The sequence below is a fragment of the Piliocolobus tephrosceles genome, chromosome 1 (genome assembly GCF_002776525.5).
Source record: "Piliocolobus tephrosceles isolate RC106 chromosome 1, ASM277652v3, whole genome shotgun sequence".
In the NCBI taxonomy this organism is placed as follows: Eukaryota; Metazoa; Chordata; class Mammalia; order Primates; family Cercopithecidae; genus Piliocolobus; species Piliocolobus tephrosceles.
Genome location: NC_045434.1, coordinates 138,147,826 through 138,166,400, shown reverse-complemented (window position 1 = coordinate 138,166,400; position 18,575 = coordinate 138,147,826). Strand labels below are relative to the sequence as shown.

General features: G+C 38.3%; 1 protein-coding gene across 1 annotated transcript in view; it reads right to left on the bottom strand.

Annotated features, from left to right (window-relative positions):
- The window catches only part of TTLL7 (tubulin tyrosine ligase like 7), a 137,176-nt gene extending 124,853 nt beyond the window's left edge, over positions 1-12,323 (bottom strand). Inside the window, exon 1 of the mRNA XM_023208740.2 lies at positions 12,110-12,323. The gene's annotated coding sequence lies outside the window, so the exon portion shown is untranslated. The remainder of the gene's footprint in view (positions 1-12,109) is intronic.
- Between the last annotated feature and the right edge of the window lie 6,252 nt (positions 12,324-18,575).

Sequence of the window (18,575 nt, the reverse complement as noted above, 5' to 3'; positions counted from 1 at the left end):
GGAGGCGGAGCTCGCAGTGAGCTGAGATCCGGCCACTGCACTCCAGCCTGGGCGACAGAGTGAGACTCTGTCTCAAAAAAAAAAAAAAAGAAAAGAAAAATGAAGACATACAGATTGGAAAGAAATAAAACTGTCTCTATTTTCTGATGATTGTCTACACTTTAAAAAAAATCCTCAAAAGGTCTATAATTCTCCGAACCAAAAAATGAAGAACACAAGATCAACACACAAAAATCAACTGCATTTCTACATCTTGACAACGAAGAAATGGAAATGAAAATTTAAAATTCAATATCATTTACAGTTGCTCCAAAGAAAATTTAAAACATAGGCATAAATCTAAGAAAACATGTGCAAGATTTATATAATTACAATTATATAAATTGTAATTTATATACAATTTATATCCTGCAGGATTGTATATTTATATAATTGTATAATTATATAAATTGTAATTTATATACAATTTATATATGCAGGAAGGTTTACATGAAAAAAAGAAAGGAAAAACAAACAAATTAAAAAATTATAAAATGCTGATGAAAGAAATCAATGAAGACCTAAATACTTGGGGACATGCCATGTTCATGGATTGAAAGAAGCAACACAGTGATGATGGCAATTCTCCTTAAATCAATGTATAGGTTTAACACAATTTCTATTAACATTTGGTTAACATTTGGTTAAGTTACTGCAAAGAAATTCTACATTGGATAGATTTTTTTAAAGTGACTCTTCCACAGGGACAAATTCCATTGAAATCAATTTTAATTTGTAAAATAATTATGGCATGTATCATCATTACACAGTCTCAAGGATAATACTGTGGACTTCAAAAAAGGAGGAACGGAATTAGTAAACAGCAATTTGAAACAATTCTAACAATTTCTTTTTAAACTGCTAATAACAAAATGCTACATAGGCAACAAAAGCAAAAATAAACAAATGGGACTACATCAACCTTAAAACATTTTCTGCACCAAGGGACACAATCAACAGAGTGAAAAGGCAATGTACAAAATGAGAAAATGTTTGCAAAACATTATCTGACAAGGAGTTGATACCTATAATATATAAAGAACTACAACTCAAGAACAAAAAATCAAAGAACCCTATTTATTTATTTATTCTATAATTTCAACTTCTATTTTAGATTCAGGGGGTGCATGTGCAGGTTTCTCACCTGAGTATATTGCACGATGCTGAGGTTTGGGGTATAATTGATTCCATCGCACAGGTAGTGAGCATAGTACCCAATGAGTAGTTTTTCAGCCCACATTCTTCCCCCTCCTACTGCCCTATAGTTATCCCCAGAGTCTATTGTTGCCATCTTTATGTCCATGAGTACCCAATGTTTAGCTGCCACTTATAAGTGAGAACATGCAGTATTTGGTTTCCTGCTCCTGCGTTAATTTGCTTAGGATAATGGCCTCCAGCTGCATCCATGTTGCTGCAAAAGATATAATCTCATACTTTTTATGGCTGCATAGCATTCCATGGTGTATATGTACCACATTTTCTTTATGCAATCCACCGCTGATGGCACCTCAGTTGATTTCATGTGTTTGCTACTGTGAATAGTGCTGCAATGAACATATTATACAAGTGCATGTATCTTTTTGATAGAGCAACTTATTTTCTTTTGGATATATATCCAGTAATGGGATTGCTGGGTCGAATGGTAGTTCTGTTTTAAGTTATTTGAGAAATCTCCAAACTGCCTTCCACAGTGGCTGAACTAATTTACCTTCTCACCAGCAGTGTATAAGGGTTCTCTTCTCTGCAGCCTTGCTGGCATCTGTTGTTTTTTGACTTTTTGTTAGTTGCCATTCTGACTGATGCGAGATGGTATGTCATTGTGGTTTTGATTTGCATTTCTCTGGTGATTAGTAATGTTAAGCACTTTTTCATATTTGTTAGCCAGTAGCCCATCTTCTTTTGAGAAGTGTCTGTGTTTTTTGCCCACTTTTGTTTTTTTTTTTTTGTTTTTTTTTTTGAGATGGAGTCTCACTTTGTCTCCAGGCTGGAGTGCAGTGGCACGATCTCAGCTCACTGCAACCTCCGTCTCCCAGATTGATTCAAGCAATCCTCCTGCCTCAGCCTCCCGAGTAGCTGGAACTAGCGGCGTGAGCCCACCACGCCCAGCTAATTTTTGTATTTTTAGTAGAGATGGGGTTTCACCATATTGGCCAGAATGTCTCAATCTCCTGACCTCGTGATCTACCTGGTTTGGCCCTCCAAAGTGCTGGGATTACAGGCATGAGTCACTGCACCTGGCCTTTTGCCCACTTTTTAATGGTGTTACCTGTTTTTTGTTTGTTCAACTGTTTATGTTTTAGATTCTGGATATTATAGCTTTGTCAGATACATAGTTTGCAGACATTTTCTCCCATTCTGTAGGTTGTCTGTCTACTCTGTTGATAGTTTATTTTGCTGTACAGAAGCTCTTTACTTTGATTAGGTCCCACTTACAAATTTTTTTGCTGCAATTGCTTTTGGGGACTTAGCCATAAATTCTTTATCAAGGCAGTGTTGGGAAGGGTATTTCCTAGGTTTTCTTACAGGATTTTTATAGTGTGAGGCCTTATATTTAAATCCTTAAAAGAGCTAGTTTTTGTACCCGGTGAGGGGTAGGTGTCCAGTTTCATTTTTCTGCATATGGCTAGCCAGTTATCCCAGTATCTTTTATTGAATAGGGAAACAGGAAGTCTTTTCCATATTAGTTTTGTCAACTTTGTCAAAGATGAGATGGCAGTCACCGTGTCAAAACGTGAGATGGCAGTTACGCTTTATTTCTGGATTCTCTATTCTGTTTCACTGGTCTATGTGTCTGTTTTTGTACCAGTACTATGGCTATTTTGTTTACTACAGTCTTACAGTTTGAAGTCAGGTATTGTGATGCCTCCAGCTTTGTTCTTTTTGCTTAGGATTGCTTTAGCTATGCAAGGTCTTTTCTGGTTCCCTATGAATTTTCAAATAGTTTTGTGTTTTCTTTGTTTGTTTTCAGTTCTGTGAAAAATGACTTTGGTTATTGATTATTCTAATCCATGAGCATGGAATTTTTTTGTCATCTTTTTGGTATGCAGTCTCTGATTTCTTTCAGCAGTGTCTCGTAGTTGTTCTTGCGGAGATCTTTCACCTCCTTGATTAGATGTATTCTTAGGCTTTGGTTGTTGCTGTTATTATTGTTGTTGGGGATTTTTTTTTTTGTGGCTACTGTAAATGGGATTGCATTCTTGATTTGGCTCTTAGATTGTATGTTATTGGTGTACAGAAATGTTACTGGTTTTTGTGCATTGGTCTTTTATCCTGAAACTGTATAAAAGTTGTTTATCAGTTCCAGGGACCTTTTGGCAGAGTCTTTGAGGTTTTCTAGGTATTGGATTGTATCAATGAGGACAGATGATTTGATTTCTTATTTGGATGCCTTTTCTTTCTTTCTCTTGCCTGATTGCTCTGGCTAGGACTTCCAATAACCCTATTTAAAAATGGGCTAATGCCCTGAACAGAAAGAGGATATACAAATGACCAACAAGCAAATGAAAAGATGCCCAATATTACTAATCATAAGAGAAATACAAATCAAATCTGTAATGAATATCACACTGCACCCATTAAGACAGCTACAATCAAAATATCATAAAATAAGTGGCAAGGTTGAAGAGAAATTGCAATACCTGAGCACTGTTGGTGTGATAGTAAAATGGTGCAACTCCTATGGAAAACAATAGGGAGGTTCCTCAAAAATTAAAAATAGAACTACCATATGCTCCAGCAATTTCACTTCAGGGTATAATCTGAAAAAAATTAACAGCACAGTCTTGAAAAGGTATTTGCATACCCATGTTCGTAGAAGCAGTGTTCACAAGAGCCAACAGGTGGAAGCAACAAAACTGTCCATGGATGATGAATGGATAAACAAATGTGGTATATACTTATAATGGAATAGTATTCAGCTTTAAAAAGTAAGGAAATTCTGACATATCCTACAACATGGATGAATCTGGAGGACAATTTTATATTAAGTGAAATAAGCCAGTTACAAAAGACAAGTATGTATGATTCCACTTGTATGAGGTATCTGAAGTGGTCAAATTCAGAGAAACATAAAGTAGAATGGGGTTACCAGGGGCAGAGGGTGAGGCTAGGGAGAGGTGGGTAAAAACTGGAGTTGTTTAATGAGTATAGAGTTTGAGATTTACAAGATGAAAAAGTTCTGAAGGTCTGTTTCACAACAATGTGAACTGTATACTACTGCACTGTACATTTTAAAATGGTTAAGATGTTTTTATCACAGTAAAAAAATTATATAGCCAGGCATGGTGGTTCACACCTGTAATCCCTGTGTTTTGGAATGCTAAGGCTGGTGGATCACTTGAGCTCAGGACTTTGAGACCAGCTTGGGCGATATGGCAAAACCCTGTGTTTATTAAAAAATACAAAAACTAGCTGGGCATGGTGGTACACCTGTATTCCCAGCTACTCACGGGGCTGAGGTGGGAGGATCGCTTGAGCCCAGGAATTTAAGACTGCAGTGAACCATGATCACACCACTGCACTCCAGTCTAGGTGACAGAGGGAGACCTTGTCTCAAAAAAAGAAAAAGTATATATATTAAAAATAATGCTGCAAAATATTTACTGGAAGAAAAATTTGCCTTTGTGGAATGCCTACAATCATCCAAATAATTATATAAATACTAAGATTTTCACACTCTTGAACTATATTATCAGGTAATTTTACTTGGAGATTTAAATCACTCTATTTACAGATATTGCTGAGTGTATTTGCTTAATTTTATTCCCAGTAGAAGCTACACTTGAGGACCTTCACACATCCTATGTTTATGTTATTCTAAGTCCTTGTAGGTTCTAAAAACAAAATTCACAGATACACTCGTAAGTACAATACGGAAGGATATGCCCTACTAGAATGAAAAATTATATTCACTTTTAATCCTAAGGATGAAAATAGGTCTTAATGCATATTATATACTCAAGATAAATGTTTAAAAAAGAAAATGCCTCTTATTCTGAAATGTCAACCCCGTAACATATGTAGCAGTAAATGTTCTTTCTGCCAAAAATGCTCATTTGGCACTGATTTTTGACGAGTGAAAAGGTTTTTTGCACACATATATATATATAGAGTTCACTTAATTTTGAGAAGCACTGATCCCTCCCTTTCAAATTTTCCTTACTATTTGTCTATTTCCCTATCATTATTGTGCAAGTTCCAGAAACAACTTGTTTATATTTTCCAGAAAAATAATGGGTTGAAAAGTATATGTACTAACTAAGGGGGAAGCTGATGTAAACCGGAAATAGGCATCACAGATTAGTTTTTAAAAAATTCAGTTAACATGAGAAGATACTTTTTCCTCAAATACTCTAAAAGAAAAAAAAAACAAAGGGACTAATAAACCAGTAAATGTTGTCCTCGTATTTACATATGACAGCAAATACTAGCATCTACTGTCAAAATTAGTATCTAAAACAGGCAGCTATAGACCAATTTCAAATCTCTTTATGATTCTGCATGCTAATTCTGTCTTGCTTTTTCTCTCTAGCTCCATTTTTCACATTGTAAAAATGGTGGAAATATTATCTGCTAATCTTTAAAATTCTAGATTTAAAAGATGCTAAAAAAATTATCATCTTGGATGTGATCAAACCTAAAGATAAATGAAAATGTCCCATCTGGTTTCATAAATATTAAAACTAGTTATAGAAAGTATTCAGGTTTTTTTTTTCCCCCCATTTTTTCCCATTTGACATTTATCTGTTAACACACTTCTGCCCATAGTACACACAGTAGTTGAAGTTTTTTTGGAAGTTTTTTTGGAAGTTGAAGTAGCTTTTTTTTTTTGGAAATATTTAGTTTCTAGCTTTTCTCTCCATAAAACAACTAGCACGTATTTGTTTGTTAACTGCAGACTGACTGATTCTAAATATAGACTAAGATGTGTGCTAAAATTACTGTCCTGATTTTCAGCAATCACTATGAATACCACACATGGTCATAGATTTTATTTGTTAAGTACCTTGAAAAAAATAGATTTTTAAATAATAGTAGTGACAAAATACACATGACAATTTTCCCATCGAATGCAATCATTCAAATTAAACCCAAAGATGCTAACTTTTTCTACCAACATTTTACATTATGACATAGTGTTAGGACTACATCAATTAAAGCAGATTTTACACAATAAAGTTTAAGAGGAGTCATTTCACTTACAAAACAAAAATAGTCCTACCTTGGAGGTATATCTAAGCATCCTGAAAATTCCAATCCAACAAATAGCATTGAAATGATCTTGAAGCTGCTGCCTAGATTACTGCTGAGCTACCTTCCAAATCTAAAAATGCTCAATTTACTTTAAAAAGCCAAATTCACTACATACATACTAATGGAAGAGGGAGGAAAATGTTTATAAAAACAGCTACTGCCATTATGTTGAATTAGACATGGTGCCAGCTCACACTCTGCAAAATAGGGGGTAAGAGAGATGAAAATGTTCTAAATAATCCTTTGTCAAATATACTGTTCCATTACACATAACTAAGCAGAAAGACAAAAATAACACAGAAGTTAGAAAGCTCAGGTGCTACAGCACAATTTAGAAAAAGCAAAGGTTGTGAGGTGGGGGGAGGGGGGAAGCATAGCATTAGGAGATATACCTAATGTAAATGATGAGTAACAAATCTGCACGTATAATTTAAAAAAGAAAAAGAAAAAGCAAACAATGTGGATGGTTCCACATGCCCAGTAGACCAACAATCTCACCAATTTCAAAAGAAAGGATCAGAGACCTTTGGATCAGCCACAGAGAAGACCCAGTGAACGCTGCTACTTAACTCTAAACCTTCAAAGAAAACATAAGCCAACTAGTTGCTTGCAAGTAAAAAGTGAAAGTAAAAAGGGGAAATTTTACTTATCACTCACCTTCCCAGAGCCAAAACAATTCCAATACCTTGGCTCTGTCAACTACTGTGTGTACTATGGGCAGAAGTGTGTTAACTGATAAATGTCAAATGGGAAATAACAGAAATAAAGATTAGCAGAGAATAGTCAAGCTTATTTAACTTTTCTACTTTAACTTAACTCCTGGAAAAATGTTTGCTAAGCTCACTTCAACTTTGACAGATAATGCCTGAGAGAAATGGAGACAGATTTACCACCTTCTAAGAGCTTAAAAACTTTTTAATAATAGGTTTCAACTAAACACAGAACAAATTCTGCCTAAAATACTCTGCCTATGTTAATGTCCAGCTTCTATCAGAAATCCTCTTTCAGGACCTGAAAAGTGGGGTGGGAATCCTCTTTTTGGTTTATAATGTGATGCTTTTGTTTTCATTGTTTCAAGTCTCTCAAGACGGATAGCATAGCATAAGAACCTGCCTCTCTGTTCCCTAGTTGTGCCCTCAGGCACATGCATCCGCCTTGGCTCTGCTTCCACTGGCTCTCATAGACACTTAATGGCCTGCCTACCTCAATGGATTCCCAGCCTTGTGACCTCAATGGATTTCCAGCCTTGAAAGAGAGTAGAGGCAGGACAGTGAGGAAGCTCACGTGAGAACCTAGAGGAGCAAGTCAGGAGCCCAAAGTACCTGTCCAACAGTGGGCCCCAGCCCTTCTCATTGCAAGAAAGTAGGGCCCTGTATCCCTAAAATGGATAGAGGAAACTGAAGCGCAGTCCCTCTCCTCCATGAGGGGAATTTCCTCTGGTGGAAGGATACTGGGAACAAGGGGAGGAGAAGCATCTGAATGCTGAGAAGAGATGTTGGGAACTTTATGCATCTGACAACCACTGTGCTCAAAGGTCATCTCTGGCAAATGTACAGGGGAGGCAGCAGAGATCTTTAATGTCTGTCAAGTGTCCCTCCCTCATACCTTATACCTTGTACCCAGGACTTCTGCTCAGACCTAAGCAGAGTTCCCAAATTCCTGCTCTCACCTTTGTGAATTCCCCAAACTGGAGTGCAAAAGTGAGCTCACAGCTGTGCCTTGCAATATCAGGACCCCGAAGCTGGAGACTGGGAATCTGATACAGGAGGATGGAAGAAGCTGAAATTTGAAGGAGATAGATATGTGTGTTGTGGGTGAGGGAATGCAGAGGTTTATAGCTTAAGTCCACAAATACAACACTGGGACCAGAAAGTAGTCTATCACATTATCACATATTCTCCTTCTCTGACTATAAACTCTTACTCACTCCCACCAAGCCTGTTCTCCAACTTAGTATCTTCTCTCCTCAGTAACACCAACTGCCTGCCTTTCTTCCAGTCCCCATGATTTAATCAGTCTTTAGTCTAATCAAAAGAAGTTGCTTGAAAGAGTATAATCTGAGGAGCCCCAGACAAGATTGGGTGTTATTAATTATTAATATGCAAATATTCTATAATCAACATATAAGTGTTCCAAAGTGAACATGGGGAATTGATATAGTTTGGATATGGGTCCCCATCCAAATCTCATGTTGAATTTTATTCCCCAGTGTTGGAGGTGGGGCCTGGTGGCAAATATTTGAATCCTGGGGACATATCCATCATGAATGGCTTAGCACATCCCTTTGGTGATAAGTGAGCACTCACTCTGAGTTCTCACAAGATCTGGTCGTTTAAGGTGTGTGGCACCACCCCCTCACTCTCTCTCTTGCTCCTGCTTTCTGCTGTGTGATGTGCCTGCTCCCCCTTCCCCTTCAACATGGTTGGAAGCTTTCTAAGGCCTCCCCAGAAGCAGATGCTGCTATGCTTCCAGTACAGCCTGCAGAACTGTGAGCCAAATAAACCTCTTTTCTTATAAATTACCTAGTTTCAGGTATTTATTTATAGCAATGCAAGAATGGCCTAATATACGAACTCAGTAGTTTCAAAACTTGCTTAAAAAAGTGCAACTTCAAGACCTCATAGCCTTTAACCCAGAAATTTTATTTCTGAGACTCTGTGCTAAGGAACTAATATTCAAAACACAAAAAAGAGCATATGCACAAAGATGTTCATCATAGTGCTATTATTATCATCAATAATTGTTTATTATGATGTCATCAATAGTGACAACAATATGGAATAATACATCTACCAAATGGAAAATTATGTAGGCATTTTTAAGCCTGCTTTTAGGCACCTTAAACCTAGAATTAAGCCCAACTGTAATTAAATGAAAACTAAAGTTATAGAATTTTAAATTTTAAAATAATATAAAAGTAATATAGATACCAAAATTAAAACTACACATGAAAAAAAGTGGAAAGAAACATGTCAAAAATGAATAGTGTCTTTAGTTGGTGAGATTATGAGGGTGTTTTTTTCCTTTTTATATTCTTATAGTTTCCAAATTGTTCATAATTCTCTAATGGGGGTCAGAGCTAAAAGGCAAATTCCTTTGGAAGAGGAAAAATTGTACTTGCACAGAAAACTTTTTCTGGGTTTAGATGAAAATCCTTTTAGTAACCAGGAAACAGACCATTTCCTGGAAGGGGACTCGGGGCAAAGGATATGGAGAATGTAAGAAAGAGAAATGATTAACAGATCAGAAACAGATCTCACTGTCTGACATTCAAGTTTCTTCATGACCTTTCACCATGTATCCAAACAGTAGATGGGCACTTCTTAGCTGAACCTTTATTTGGCATTCTCTTTGCCTATCAGAATCCTCCCAATCTCTGAGACTGATTTAACTCACTTCAACCCATGAAGACCTTCCTGATCCTCTGATCATCCAAGGCTCTACTATTTCTCCTTTCTCTTAAGGTATTGCTATAGCAGTTAGGTCTGCAACACCTTTTTCTGGTATTAAGCCAATTCTAAATTATTTGTTAATTACTCATATGTTAAGTAAAAATTTCCCCTGCCAGACTTTAAATTCCTTGAAGTGTGGAATTTAGATGGTTTGCAGACTGTAGTCACTGGACAAACAGAGAGAGAAGAGAGAGTAGTTCTAAAGCCAAGTTGGTATTATATTCATACCCTCAGTGATGTCATCTAAGTAAAATGTGCTGCCTCTGTTTTAAAATGTTGCTGCTGACCATCCATCACCAGGACATGCACTTTCCTTTTTTTTTTTTTTTTAATAGCAGTGGTATTGTATTGTATTTTTGCTTATTCATTCATACCAGTTCTGCTGTCCCCCTTAGGATTAAACAGATTGGATTGCAAGATTTTCAGGATATAGGTTATAGCCATGTAAAGAGCAAAATGAAATGACCTTTTAGGAATCAAACTCATGACTCTTCACAAGACCCCACTTCTAATACTCTTGTTTGAACAACAAATATAAATTTATGCCTCCATTTTATGTCCTTATTTAGGCAGTGGACTTTATCAATATCCCTATTAACTTGAAAAAGAATTCTCCAATGTAAATGGTTCAATACTTTAGAAATGACAAAGATGACTCTGTTCCTGCCTACCATCAATACTATGTGAGCATTTAGAGATAATGAGCATCTGTACTATAGCAACCTGCCTCCTGAGACATAAACAAGAGATGCATTTCTTAAGAGAAACCCGTAAGTCACTAATGAAAGCAAGTCAAAGAACCCATCAACAGGCAAAGAAAGACCTAGCATCCATTATTTTTACAGAAGAAGCATAGAAGGTCAATATAATTGTTGACTCTGATGGGCAGGGTGACAACAAACTAATTCAGTTTCCCACTATATAAGAACTACATTTTACTACAACACTCATATTTCTGAACTAAGAATCAAGGCTTGTCCAAATTCCATGGCTTACTGAGTGGTCTTGAACCTTCTCTGAATTTTGTTCCTTAGTCTGTAAAATGCAGTTATCACCCGTTATGCAAAATCACAGAGTTGTAATGAATCAAATAACATTATCTTAGTATGGGTTCACCTGTCACCCTATTGTGGGGTGCAGTTCAGTCGCATACCTCATGAACTTATTGACTATTACAACTGTAAATGTCTCCCTAACATTTAAGAAAGAAAAAGATTTCCAGAGTTCTTACTTTTTTAATCGACATCTCCAACACTTGAGCATCCACCACATATCACTGCCAAAAATTTGCTGAACATCTCCTGTTATGACCTCACTCTCCTATGTAGTGTTGTTCACGTATTTTTTGCCATATGCTTTCTAAGAAAATAGATTTTTTCACATGATTCAAACATCTTTCTTTCATATTGAAGGAGCAATAATTGCATATGCAGAAAGTTTACAGGTTGCTGTTGCTGTTGAGATTACTCAATTAATTCTGTTTCATATCTAATAGATCATATATATGTATATAATAGAGCATACACACACACACACATTTGGACACACTTCATTAATACAGTGGAAAGTCCATGGACTATAGAGTCAGGAAAACCTGTATTCGAATTCCTGTTCTGTGACCTTGAGAATGCAATTTAACTTCCCTGCTCCTCAGTTTACACATTTGGTTCTGGATTATGATAACTTAATAAAATATGATATACAAAAGTAAGTGCCTAGGTTATGAAGGTACTATTTCCTACCTCTCATAAATCTTTTCTTTCTATGGCAGGTTCAATCAAACCCATCCAGAATATATATAAGGCAACTTTCACATCAGTTGAGGGAACGCTGCGATGTGATAAAAGAGGATGATGGCATGAGTCAGGCATCCAATAGAGCAAGACATGTAGAAAGTGAGACACATCTACAAGGGCCCTAGACTTCACTCGCATGTTTGAAAAGGGCATTAATCTGACACACTTTCAAGAATGCCCCGCGTACTCGCGGAGGCTTATACCAAGATGTGGGAAAACGACGGAATTACAGAATAAACCAGCAGGGAGCCTCCTCGTTCACCCAACCCGACCCCACCCGCCCGAGTCTCCCATCTGGAGCCTAAAAACTGAGCTGAGATCACGGCAACTGACCCCGTCCCCTCCGCCCTCTCCCTCCCCCATTCTGCCCAAACCTCTCAGCCCATGAATGGTGCTGAATCATTTGCACGAACGCAGCAGCTCCCGGTTCCGCGGCTCCCAGCGGGGACGGTGTCCCCACAGCAGTGACAGTCCGGGGATGGGGGCACAGAAAGAGGGGCGGGGTGGAGCCTCTGGGGGCGTGGGGACATGGAAGGTGGTCGGGGGAGGATGGCGGCAGCAGGTACTCACCAGGGTGAGGAAAGCCCAGCCCGGGTCCTCGCGTCCCCGCTGCGGGGAGTCCCCCAGCTGTTCCCGCGTCTCGCGGCTTCCACGCGGGCGGCCGCCCGGACTCGGCAGCCTGCGCTGGTGGTCCGATGCTCTCCTCCGCCCGCCCACCGCCAGTGGCAGCCACGGCTCGGGACTCTGGTGCTCGACACGGAGCGCCTGGAACAGCTGTCGCTGCCCAAGGGGGTGGCGGCTACCGATGGGCCAGACCATTCGCCTGCTGCGGCCGGGGGTGCACGACGTACCGAGAGGCGCGGGGGCCTGGGGCCGGCGATAGTTGGGAGGAACCAAGGACGCGGGGAATCCTCTGCCCCCTCGGAGTCAGAAGGTCTTGTACACAAGAGTGATCAACGAAGGGGCCGCTGCCTCTTCTGGGGGTTTACTGAAGACACTGCTCGAGTTTTCCCGCGCCACACCCCCCTCCCCGTTTGCCTTGGTCCCGCTCGGGGCTCCTTTAGAACGCGGCAAACAGAGGACTTAGCAACGCGAGCGCCTGGGCGGCGCCCCTCCTCAGAGATGCGAGAGGCGCTGGCCTGACCGCCTCCTCCCACCTCTCTACCTCCCGGCTCCTAGGCGCCCAATCCTCCTGCCTGTCTGACCACATACATCTTCCCACAAAACGTGGAGCTTCTTGAACCTTTGAAGAGAGTATTCAGCTCTTTTATCTAAGCATCTTTGTGAAGCAAAGAATAAACGGGTATCTGAGGCCAGCTCGAAAGTTAGGAAATGAAATCAGGTGGGGCCCCATCCCTCAGGTGCTGGGGGACAGCTCTGACCTAGAGTTCCTGCTAAGCAAAGGGTGAACCACGGCAGTTGTAAAAACTGTAGATTTAGAAAGCCATTTCGAGATAAAGATGTACAAAAGATTATTGCAGAAATTAAAGAATATTTGAGGTTCATTGTTCACCATTTTAGAGTTGAGGGTCTTGAAAACGGGAAGGTAATCGTGTCTTCTCATGAAATGAATTGTATAGAACTGGAAGAAGTCCCAACACATGAATTCCTTAGACTTTTGTGGTCCCTGCTTCTATCACACCGGGCTCACACGGGTTCATTTCAGACCATGGTGAAGATCAGGACAAGTGTACAGTTTTCCCTGTAGAAAAAAAGAAAAGATAGAACAGAATTGGCAACTACCTATAAAATGTGAGTAAACGTAGAAAAAAAAGGCCCTCCAAGTGCATCCCAAATAAAATTTCATAATTAATTTAAAGTTTTGTCCTTTATTGAGTAAATCAACATAAATTCAGCACTTTCTATAGACCACTGTACTGAGAATAGTCTCATTTTCATTTCTTCATTTATTCTTCTAAAAAATCCTGTGAGATTGGTAACCTGCAATAGACCTCCATACAGCCTTGCCAGCAATAGGAACTGATCTTCCCAGTGAGGGCATATTCTCATAAAGGACACTGGGGAGAAACTGGGCTCAGGGTTTGTCGTGCTGGGTTAAAGTCTCACCATCATAAGCTGCAGAGCAGACATTGCCACCTGGAGTTTCTGACTTGTTCCTTTCCCCTAGAATGCCTCTGGGAACGGTATACATTAAACCATGTCACATCTGATTGCAACTTGAACGTGAGTCTGTTTATCCTTCCTTTGTGAGAAGGGGTTTTAGAGTGGAGAGGGGGCAGTTAGGTGTCTAGGGTAGGCCCCACCCTGAGGCAAAAAGAGTGATCAGAAGGAAGAAGCTGGACTTCACACACAACTAACCGAACATCAGTATCACAGTACACTGTCAGGGTCACATGACGGTGAAGAGGAATTCTCCACTGCCTTCTTGTTAATCATCTTTACATCATCATTTTCACTATATTACACTTTACACTACGCATACACTATTACCGTATTACATGTTATCACTCTTCTATTCCCGGAAGGGTCAAGAATTTTTCAATGAACCTATTATCGTGGATCCTCATATACCTTATCAAAAAAACTATTTAAGTAACAGAGGTATTAGCAACACTTAACATCACCTCAAGAAAGCTTTTTGAGAAATCAGGAATAAAATTAAATTGTTTCCATATGATATGACATTGTTATTATGTTAATGGTTGTTGTAAAGGTTCACACATCAGCACCAGCACAACAGAAATCCCCAAAGCTCCATGTTGCCAAGGAGCTGGAGCATTGGATCCCCAGTGACCAGACTGGCCTCAGGCTCAGAAATGTGTGATTCTTCTCTCCACGTGCAGTTGTTTCTCTTTCAAAGGCAACAACAGTAACAGAATACAGATGAGGCGTCTTCTGAATTAGTGCTTTATGTCAGATGTCAGATGATAGGGATATAGAAAGGGATTTAGAACCGTATGATTTGTGGTCCTGATGGACCTGTGACATCTGCAGCAATCTATTTGTATAAGTTGACATTCTTAGAACATATGTTTCTGAATGAAGAGGGGAATTTTTGTGCTGGCAGCCTTGGGAAATTGTCAAAAGAAGTGGAAGGAATGGTGTGATGCCTGCCTTCCCTGCTTTCCTCAAAGTCCTCAAATGGTTTTGAGCCTGCTGTGGAAAGAACTTAGGGTCAAAAGCTACATAATCATCTTCCCCACAAATGACTTTGTGAAATTTAAGTTCTAAGAAGTACTACTTTAGGCCTGGTGACAAAGGATAGCACAGGGCTGGCAAGACAGCCATTCCCTCACCCAACCTGCAATAGACCTCCATACAGCCTTGCCAGAAATAGGAACTGATCTGCCCAGTGAGGCCACACTGGTGGCCAATGCAGGGTCCAGGTAACTTAAGTAGGAGCCCAGAGCAGTAAAGCAGGAGTGTTATTACTCCTGAGCACCTGAAAGACACTGCTGAGGATTTCTTGCCCCAAATGATGGAGCCTAGGGAGGCAATGCAAGGTCAAGGGAATGATTATTAAGCTTAAGATGATTGTTAAACCTTATTTAGGCACCGATATTAACATAAACTCATTTGTATTCACAAACTAGTGCGATCTGGAAACATTCCAATAATATTACTTTTTAAATGATACTAATAAGAAGAGAGCTAGAGAGAAAGAGAATACTTAATGCCTTTGATAAAACTGCACTGTGAGCCACAAAATGTTAAATCTTGATGCAAGATATTCAATTACCTGCTATGTGTTGGTCTCTTACCAAAGTATGTGGTGACATTAACCTCTCAACTTACTCTTGCTGAAGAGAGTGTTTAATCGTGGTGTTTCTGTTTGCGTTTAGCTAACACTTATTAAACCATTAGTGTTTGAGTGAGTAACTAGTATTATGTGAAGTAAGTAGTATCATCACTCCCATTTTATAAATGAAGAAACTGAGAATTACAAGGGTGTATTAATTTGTGAAAGGTAGCACATCTGGAAAGAGACAAAGCTGGATTTCAAACTCTAACCAATACATGACATGAATATCAGCATATTTTTACTGTCTCCTGCTATGGAGAACAACATGTACATTGCATGTGTCTCTGCAGTAGAAAATCTATTTTTTATTTATTTTTAAAAACCTGTTTTCAACTCTCATTTCTAAGAGGAAATGAGTCATTTCCCACAGAAGATTTAAATGACAGTCTTCCCAGTGGAAACATTGGATACTCTTTTCTAGGTTTCTGTGCTCAGAAAAGAGACCCTGAATTTAAGAGTAAGTGAACCTTGCAGCATAAACTTGGCCAGTGATGCCTAAAATTCTTGCTACAAAATTATGAGATGCCTAAAATTCTTGCTACAAAACTCTTGCATGAGACTCTGGAAACTAGATCCTTAAGAAGTTCTGTAGGTCGTTCTAACGTACAGCCAAGTTTGACCAGACCATACTGGACAAAAATAATATGGGGCCCACAAAAAAAAAATTCAGCCTTCTAGACTTAACCCCTTACTCCCATCTTTTATTGAGAAGGAAATGAGAGGCTGGTATTTAAAACCTACTTTATGTAATTTTACATTTATCATATAAAATGCATTTATTAAAGGGCTTAGAAATTTTTCTCAGTGTTGTTTTGATCATTCTCAACAAATCTTCAAAGAGCCCCAAATTTAAAATGATACTCATTTGAAATTACTTTTATGTATAGATATTAGACTTTAGGCCCTTTTAAATTATTATATGGCGTTTTATATAAGACAAAAAGCAGTATTGCATTAGACTTTTGTATTAATTTTTGGAGAATTTACATGACAGTAAGTAATTTCATCCAAGAAGATAATAAGCTTTTCTAGTTTATATTTTTTCATTTCCCAGTCATATTTTTATAATTTTGCTTATATATGTTCTGTAACTTTCCTACCAAATTTATACCAAATTTTGTATAACACTTGTATTCTGAATGAAATATTCTTTCCATTTCCTTTTCTAGGAGTTTTTACCAGAACAGAGAGATGACGCTTTCTGTAATGTATTTTGTATTCATGCAGTGCACCAAATTATCTTATTACTTTTTTTTCATGAGTCCCTTGGATTTTCTAAGAAAACAGGCATATCAGCAATATCAAGAACTTTATTTCTGGCTGGGCACAATGGCTTATGCCTTAATCCCAACACTTTGGAAGGCCGATGTGAAAGGGACACTTGACCCCAAGGAATTTGAGACCAGCCTGGGTGACATAAGGAGATCTGTCTCTACAAAAAATAAAAAATTAGCTGGGCATGGTGACGCCTGCTTACAGTCCCAGCTACTCAGCAGGCCAATGTGAGAAGATCCCTTAGTCCAGGAGTTCAAGGCTGCAGTGAGCCTTGATCACGCCACTGTGCTCCACCCCGAGCAACAGAGTGAGACTGTTTATAAATTATATAAAAATATATATATTATAATTTATACCAGTTACTTTATTTATATTTGTTAGAATCACTAATGTAAGTGACTGTGGTGATGCCTGATTCCAGATTTTAAGTGAAAGATTTAATTTTTGTGATTTAGGATGATGTTCGCTATTGGGCTTTCCTTTATTATATAATAATTTTTTTCTGATTCCATTTTGCTTAGAGCCACTTGACTTTTATCTGATGCCTTTTCACAACTTATTGATAATGGTTGGGCTTTTTTCCTTTAATTTTTAATGTAATCAATATGTAACTAGACTTCCTGATATTGAACCGCCTTTTCATTCCTCTAATAAAGCCTATTTTTTCACACCATGTTATTCTTGTGATTCATTCCTCTGTTACTTAAACATTTGGCAGCTATCTTCAGAAATGAAATCAGCCTGTACTTTTAATTGTTGTTTTACTCCTTCTTAGGCTTTGGTACTCAAGTTATTCTGGCTTCATGAAATTAACTGGAGAACTTTCCATTTTTTTTTTCTAAGACTTACAATAGTTTAAATAATATTAGAATTATCTGTTCTTTAATAGTTAGATTAAAAATTCAGCTGTGAATTCATCTGCCTACGGCCTTCTTCAATAGCAGATCATTAATCACTTCTCCAGGCTCTTCTGTAATAATTGGTCTATTCAAGTTTTTCACTTCTGTGTCAGTTGTGATCATGTATATTTTCCTAGGAAAGTATTCACTTCCTCTAGGTTTTATTTTTCCAATGTGTTTCTAGAATCATCTTTAGTATTTACTTAGAATTCTTTTACTTTCTTTCCTACTTTCACACAGTTGATCATGTCTAATTTTGATCTTATCTTTTCCTTAGCAGGTTCACATGATGTTTATTTTATTGGTCTTTTTAAAGAATCAATCTTTGAATTTACCATTCTTTTCTACCATTTTATCTATCTTAATAATTTCATTATTGATACCCTCTTCAGAGTTTCTTTTGTTTTGTTTTTGCTATTGTTGTTGTTCTTACATGGACTCATTACTTACTTAATGCCTTTGTTACTCACCTTTCTGCTTCCATAATTAAAGGCAACACATTTTCCTCTGAGTTCAGTTTTTGCTGTACCCCATTGTTTTTAGAGTGTTTGATTTGTCAATGTTTCTGGACATTTATATATTCTTTAATTTCCTCTATCATACAAGATTTGTCTTATTATGTGCTTCTTTATTTCCAATCTATTTTATTGGACTGTGGTGAGAGGACATAACCTGTAAGCTTTCTACTTCTTTGAATTTGGTTTTCCTTTCAGCTAAGCACATGATTTGTTTTGTAAAAGTTTTAGGGAAATATGAAATATATTTATATATGTGTCTGTGTGTGGGGGGGTGGGTGAGTGGGCGGGGGTGTGTTTATATACGTGTGTGTGTGTGTGTGTGTATTCAAGGAATCAATGTTCTATATTAATATGTGCTCATGCCTGTAATCCCAACACTTTGAGATGCCAAGGCAGGAGCATACCTTGAAGCCAGAAGTTCAAAACCAACCTAAGCAACAAAGTGAGACCCTGTTTCTACAAAAAAATTGAGACACCTGTAGTCCCATTTACTTGGGAGACTGAGGTGGAAGGATCACTTGAGCCCAGAAGTTCGAAGTTACAGTGAACGACGATCGCACCACTGCACTCAGTCCAGGTGA